Genomic DNA, 7,437 nt, shown 5'->3' with positions numbered 1-7,437 from the left:
GTTTCTCACAAGAGTTTACTGCCAACTTATCCTCTGTCAACTTGGCTGCACTGGTACCTGCCATGGCAGCAGCCTTACAGAGCCTGCTGATTTCCCAGGCCATTCTGCTGCTTCCATGGAAAAACCCAGGGCTTGTACTGGGATGGAACCCAAGCACAGCACACAGGGCTAACAAACCTGCCAAATGTGTGTGGGGTTGCATTTTTTAAAAAATGTGTTTAATGTGGACTTCTCTCTCCTTTAATCTGACAGGCAGTTAAATCTCTTCCTACACTTCACAAAGCCTGTCTTGCTGTCACTGCTCCACTCCTGAATTCCAGACAAGACCACTGAACCTATCTCATGGACATCAGTTAAACCCATCAGGGAGACCGGACTAAAAAACTATTAAGAGTTTGAACAGTATACTATGTACAAAAAACTCCTCATCTCTTCTACTTTTTTTCTCACCCCTGTGCCTAGTTGGAAAAAATATTCCCACCTCACACTTAAATCAGTTAGAGACAATTAAGATGTTCCATCAATTCTTTTGATATTCTAATTTCCACCTTAGTTATCATTATTTCACAACTTTATCAGCATTACTTTTTAAAAGACAAACCTGTAATTGATACATTTATAAAAACCACTCTTTAGAGCAACTTGTTTTGTTTCAAGTTCTTTCCTAATGAAAGCAGCAATGCAAACACAGAGTTTTATTGGTGTTCACTGCAGAATGCATTTCATATCCCAGGCCTGATGAAGTCAAGCACACTTGCACTTTATTGGCATCTTCTAGTGGAAAAGTGCATTAGAAACTTCATATGGAGATCAGAATAAACTCTTTAATAAATATTCATTCACAAAACCAGGATGCAATACTGTGATTTTAAAATACCCTGAAACAACACTGTAGGATAGAAGAATTTGAAACCTTCAGAACTACTGGCCCACAGCAAATACTCCAGTATTACTTTGGAAACCAATTAATCTTATGGGTAGCTTCTGAATAATTCTGTCATGTTACTCTTTGTGGTGTGTTTGTGAAATCAGGAACATTTTACTACAAAGTTGTAATGGGTGAAGTACTTGGAACTGGCTTTTACCTTATACAGGGAACACAAGTGCATCAAAGCTGTAAAGAAACAATTTCCTGTACCTGAGACTAGAGCAGAAAGTGCCAGTGCAAAGATCTCCTGCCTGAAGCACAACCGTGACAGGCAAACACATCCAAAATGCAGCTACTGCCTCTCTATTCACACCTGCTGCAAAATGCCCAGGAGTGCTGAAGCTGCAGAACAATAACCTGGTTGGCAAAAAGGTGTAAAACCACAAAATACTGCACTCACCAAAGCAATGCCTTGAGTCTCTTCATGTGTCACTCTTACAATATTTGGCACACTGGTATTAATGAAAAAATATCCAGAACCTTGTTGGAGGAGAAGTTCTGCCTGCAAAACCAGAAAAGCATCCTGCATTAAGATTGTATCTTTCCAGTAAAGCTGTCTCCTCACACACCCCCTGTAATGTGTGATGTTTTCCTCCCTGCAGCTGGAAAGCAGCAGAGTAACTCCTCACCTGGATGTCAGGGTGGTTGTAGATGGAGAGCCCAGTGGGGCTCACTTTCACATCTTCCACAAGCATCACTTCAATGGTGGCAGGCCCTGGGAGCACAGCCTCGTGCTGCAAGAACAATGTTAGCAGTTACAGAAAGAGGCACAACACTGCCAGAGTCCTGTGTGTGCAGGGAGGATGTTTAAAGCAGGCAACCAAAGCTCAGAGCACAGGCTGAGGGATGAGATGCCCCCAAGATCCAGAGGCCTCAGTCAGTCAGCACAGGGAAGGGCATCCTCAGGGCTGCTCTGTTCTGCACCCCTGGCCAAGGCAGAGGACAAGGGCCCAGCACTGCAGGATCAGTGAATGATGTCTGACAAGCACAGACAGGATATTAACTCTGAGCCACGGGCCCAAGTCATACAGAATGATAAGGAAAATGCACAAAGTGTTCTAGTTCTAACTCATCTTTTCATGCTTCTTAGCAGGCCACCAAAAGAAATTCTTCCTTAAGTGTAAGTACATGAATACGGGACTAAATGCAGCTTTAATCACTCACTCATAGCAACATTAGCTCAGAAAAGGAAAAAGATTTCTAGAGGAAGTCAGTACTCTGTACCCATTTCACCTCATTAGTAGAATTATTTCCTTGATGTGGAAAGGATGTGATCTTTCCCTAATGACATAATAGGGTGTTCCACTTAAACATGGAACAACAGTCAAGACATCTTAATATCCCATCTACTAGGTTTTTGTTTGTGTTTTTGGCTGCAAGAAAGGAGAATGGGCAGGTTTGAAAGCAGAACAGAGCAGCCCATTGCTGATGTACTTGAAAAATGCACCCAGGTCACCTCATTTGAAAAAAACAACACATTCATGAGCCCACAAAGTGCAGCAGGACTAACATCTACAGAGTCCTCCGAAATTTAAACACAGAGAATAGAACTTAAGAATATGCCAGTGTTCTCTGAACTCAAGGCAAAGTTTAGAGCAGCCTCTTTACTAATTATTTCGGAAAATAAGAAAGAATATATAATACTGGTTTAACAAAGCAGAGCACAGTGAACTACAAAATTATTGTAGAACATCAAGTATCCATATTACAGCTCGATTTCTAAGAGAGAAAAAAAAAAAAAGAAACACAACCAAATATCGCAAATAACTTCAGCAGCAAAGTAACTGTGTCTCTGCGGTAATTCTCATTAAGCCATAGTCAAATTTTTCAGGGGACATACATCTGCACCATGCTTTCCCAACATGAGAAGAGTGGAAACCTCACAGAAAAGTCAAGAACCAAGTGGCAAAAAAGATCACCTCTCAAAGAATTTACTAAGCAGATGCCACACCTGGGCCAAGCTGAGAAGAACCTGGCCCACAGAGTATTTCACATTACTGGTGCCCATCTGCTACCTGCTTTGAGTTAAATCCTGTAACCGCTCATTGCATATTTAACTTTTTGCCTCAAGTATGTTTTCAAGGTACTGCATATTGTTCAAATCCACTTAAATCTTGCTAACAAGATTAAACAGACATTCCAGTTAGGAAGCAGAATATTTTAAGAGTCAGTTATTGCACATGCCAGGTTATTCCACAGGCTGAAACCTGCCCTTATATTCAGTTTACAAAAGTGACATAAACAGAAAACTGCCAGCTGTTTACACCTGCCCTCTTTGTTCATCATCATTACCTTTTACTGTTTTTCTTCCCTAGCTAAGTATTTCAGGGAGTGGCTAATGACTTGTAAAATGAGAGCCTGTGCTTATGGCTGGCATCAGGAAAAAAAAAAGAGAGCATCAGTCAGAGCCTGTCGGAATCTGTGGGTATTGGTGATTCCGAGATTGTAGAAAGTCTCTGTCTTTCTGCCCCGTTGCCAAAGAAGAAGCTATAATTTGTCTGTGCTGTTTTCAAGGTTGTTTATTCTTGCTTATCTCTAACATGTTCTGCTGCCCTGCCGCAGGTCTGTCCTGCAGGGCAGCGTGTGGGGCTCTGCCCCTCAGTGGGATGTTACAAACATTATATACCAGAAACTACGTGTACTATATTTATAATAATGTGCCAATATCTATTATCTACGTTGAACAGCGTGTCCCTAGCCTAAACCAATAGAAAAATGCCAACACTACAGTGAAACATGGAGGGCATGAAGAAGGAGGAAAAGGACAAGACACACCTAATTTTCTCTATCTTGTCCCCTCTGAACCCCTAATTTAGAAACCTAAAATTTTACTTTTGCACCTGTGTCACACTTAATTATTACTCATATCAAACACTCAGAGCTTGTAATTCATCCTGTAAGATTGAAAACTCCTCTCCATGGACAGAGATCACAGACAGTGTCTCTCGGGGCTCTGTATAGGGGGGTTCCTGACCCCTGCCAGAGTCCCAGACCTGCCAGGGCAGCCAGAGGGAAGCCCTGGATTCCCACAAGAGCCCAGACTAACACATGGTCCATATGAGGAATCAGTCAGCTTTTGCTTTGCTCATGCAGAACTTTCCCACCCAGCTCTGCAGGGGCAATAATCCATTTGCTTTCCCAGTGACAGCTGCATGAAGCACATGGCTGCTTTAATGAAGGACAAGCAGCAGAGAGTCACCAATTCATTAAAAAACCCTAAACTGAAACAAAACCAACTGAAACACTTCTCTGCAATGCCCTTGTTCAGATGGTTAAAAAACTCCCAAGGACTTGGACAAATTTGATTTGGATAGCAGCACCTAGTGCAGAGGAAAGCAGGAAAACCATGAACCAGTATCAAACCTCTGCAGAATGAACCGGACTGCACCAGGGAGCTGCCTGATTTGTACAGTACTGTGTGTGGAGGAAATAAAGCCACCAGACCACTGGGCATTGACCACAGGGAAATGGCAAATCCCCCCAGGTACTGTTACCGGTATTTGGGCTCTGGCTGCCTTCAGGTGGGGCTGCTGGAATCCAGTGGCAGTGGCAGAGATGGCAGCAGTTCCAAACGCATGGTCAACTACCACAGTTTGTAAGCTTAGAATGCAACAAAGATGAGAAATATATTCAGCTCCTCTAGGCTCATTCGCATCGGACAAGAACTTTCTCTCTCAAGACAGGTTCTAGACATTGGACTTGGTTCCTTTTTTCTCCTCTCTTTAATAGCACACACTAAAAAGTGCACATTGACGTTAAACTGAAGTATGACTGCAGATTACAGTAATTTCTTTAATCAAGATGAGACACTGCCAAACAGATTTAATCTGGACCGTCAAACAAAGAAATGCTCATTTCAGCCCACTCATACCCTCCATTTTCTTCTGACCATTGCCCTCCTCCTTCAGAGTCAGCTCCATTGGCAGCTCCGTCTCAATACGAGCAATGGCCTTATTTGTGGATTCCCACACAATACTAAGGGAGCTGAAGTTATCACATTTCCTGCCTTGCTGGTCATAGGCAGCCAAATCCAGCACTGGATTGTGGTAATTGGAAACAGGAACCTGAAAAAGAAGGAATATTTTGAACTGAACCGATACAACCGGATTTTTTAATCATTAAAGAAAACATATGCTGAGTTCCATGAGGTTTGTACAACATCAATGCATAAGGAACGTTTGTTAAAAGGAGCCAAGTGCAAGGCATTCAGCTGTGCTCCAACAGCCCTGAGATTATCTCAGCTGGTCAGAGCATACTGCTGCTTACACCAGGTAGGTTCAAGTCCTGTATGGGCCATTTAGAGTTGGACTCCATGATCCTTATGATCCCTTCCAACTCAGAGCATTCTGTGAATCTCTGAACTCTAAGGGGGTTTTACTGGAGCATGGGTTTGGGGTTTTTTTAGCCAGTGAATTACCTTAAAAAAAAAAAACAAATCCCCAAACCAACAACAACAGAATTGAACCACAGCTCAATGAAATTGTTTTTTAAATTCAAATAAATGATGACAAACAGTGCTGTTTGTTAAAGCTCAAAATTCTGGTGTTGCTTTGGTGAAATGCATTAGCAACAGCAGTGCACCAAGGTAAGCTGACACATAATGGAGACAGAAAAGCAGGTGAGCTCTGGGGTGGCTAACAATACACAGAAGTCTCCATCTCCTCTTGTTATTACATAGAAGCTCTTTAAAATGATTCATTTTAGGGAAGGAGGATGACTTTTACATTTGCCGGGGAATATTAACACAACAAAATATGGCTTACTCAGCAGCCAACGTGTGGCAACACCCGTTAGCAAGAAAAACAGAATAGCAAAGTTCCTTATGCCTGATAATCTACACATATCTATTGTCCATTTACTGCAGGACTCCCACAGCCTGCTCTGTGCAGGAGCCCCCAAGGGCACAGTGTGGCCACAGCACCAGTTACTGCTCCTCTTGCAGCAGCTGCCATGTTTCACACATGGAGCTCCAAACACTGATTTTTCAGCTGTAAGAACACCTTCTTCTCCTGCCACTTCCCAGGCTTACCAGTTGCTTGCTCTGCTGGAGCAAAGGGCAGGAGAGAGCAAGCTGAGGGCTGCCATAAACAGGAATCAAAGCCAGCCGGGAAGGGAGAGCACAGATGAGCTTCACGGCAGTGGGCTCAACCACTGGGAAAGGGCTGGTGACTGTGGGGCTGCTCCCAACTGTTAAGGTAATAACCTGAAAGCAGCAAATGAGGAAAGAGTTTAGTTCAGGCATGCTGTATTTCCACAGGTCTCAGTTACACTGTGATATCAGAATGAAAAGCAAAAATACAGTGCTTGTGGATTTACAGCACTATTAAGACACAGGAAGATGCAAAAGAGGGAGCACACCTCAAGAACAATTCTTTATCGCTATGAAAGTACTGTTCCTGGGAACTCTTTCCTCGGTGTTCATGTTCATGACTATCAAATTTGATTCAAACAACAAATCTCATGTAACTGAGAAAGGAAACAGCAGGTGTTCTTGCAGAGTGAGAACAGACCAGCCCAAAGGCAACATTTATAGTCACTTCAGTGTATTTAAAAACATCTTATCTTTTATTTTACATTCCTTTTTTAGCCTTCAGCAAAGTGAAGTGGATATAAAACCAGAGAAGGCTGAGGCAGCTCTGGTCACCTGCCCCATCCCCGCACGCACTGGTGCTGGGCAGAGCCACGCAGGTGTGATGTGCTGGGGACAGCCAGCCTTGCACAGACCTGCACATCAACACCAAGGCCCGTTCCTTTGGAATCTGCACTGACAGGAACAGCTCCACTTTGCAAAGTGTCCACTGAGGAAATCAGTGGAACTTGGCAGCCCAACCAAAATGCTTAAGCCTTGCAGAATTGCAGAAGAATACTATACTGAAGCTAAAAGCTTCATGGGCTGGGGAGGGTGAATAAAGCAGGAGAAATCACTTCTGTATGTTGGAGAGAACAAAACCAAGTGGAAAATGAGCACAGTCATGCTCACCAAGGCTGCACAGAGAGTAGAGCAGTCAATTCCTGGGGCTGCCATTTGTTAGAATAAACAGAATTACACTGGAAGGTAACACAGTTAAGAGGAGCAGGTCAGACAGAGGAGTCAGCCTGCTCAGTAACCTTCTGCTCTGATCCTGTTCATGTAAAATGAACCTGCACTCATTAGGATGTTCAATGCATCCCACAACATAAGGCTTCCACAACTTGGGTTTATACTGAAAAAAACCCATCATAAACCACTTTTAATGTAATGTTGTGAAATGCTCACTCTAAAATCTGCATCAAAATGCATAAACAAGGTACTTAGCCAAATTCTTTACTGGCTCATTATAAAAGCATCTAGCTACATAACAGGCATATGGCACCATAAATCTGTCTGGAGCCAGTTCTCAGCACCTGATGGAGGGCAACAGCAAGCCCTTCTGGCACTCACCTGCTCTCCCAGGCTCCTGCACAGCACCCTAACCCGGTGCTAGTTGCTGTTTCGAGGTGTGGGAAGTTCAAGTAAAGAGGAGGCAATG

At 43.2% G+C, this 7,437-nt stretch overlaps 2 long non-coding RNA genes across 2 annotated transcripts; both read right to left on the bottom strand.

Annotated features, from left to right (window-relative positions):
• Positions 1 to 1,215: 1,215 nt before the first annotated feature.
• Positions 1,216 to 4,501, bottom strand: LOC140680583 (uncharacterized). Its single transcript, XR_012051924.1, has 3 exons — positions 4,423 to 4,501; positions 1,558 to 1,662; positions 1,216 to 1,430 (listed from the first exon to the last, which is right to left on the bottom strand). It is a non-coding gene; the product is annotated as an uncharacterized lncRNA (long non-coding RNA).
• A 199-nt stretch (positions 4,502 to 4,700) lies between these two features.
• LOC140680582 (uncharacterized) lies at positions 4,701 to 6,129 on the bottom strand. Its single transcript, XR_012051923.1, has 2 exons — positions 5,958 to 6,129; positions 4,701 to 4,992 (listed from the first exon to the last, which is right to left on the bottom strand). It is a non-coding gene; the product is annotated as an uncharacterized lncRNA (long non-coding RNA).
• Between the last annotated feature and the right edge of the window lie 1,308 nt (positions 6,130 to 7,437).

The sequence above is a fragment of the Taeniopygia guttata genome, chromosome 25 (genome assembly GCF_048771995.1).
Source record: "Taeniopygia guttata chromosome 25, bTaeGut7.mat, whole genome shotgun sequence".
Taxonomy (NCBI): domain Eukaryota; kingdom Metazoa; phylum Chordata; class Aves; order Passeriformes; family Estrildidae; genus Taeniopygia; species Taeniopygia guttata.
Note: the sequence above shows the minus strand (reverse complement) of the source record. Positions and strands in the feature narration are given on the sequence as shown.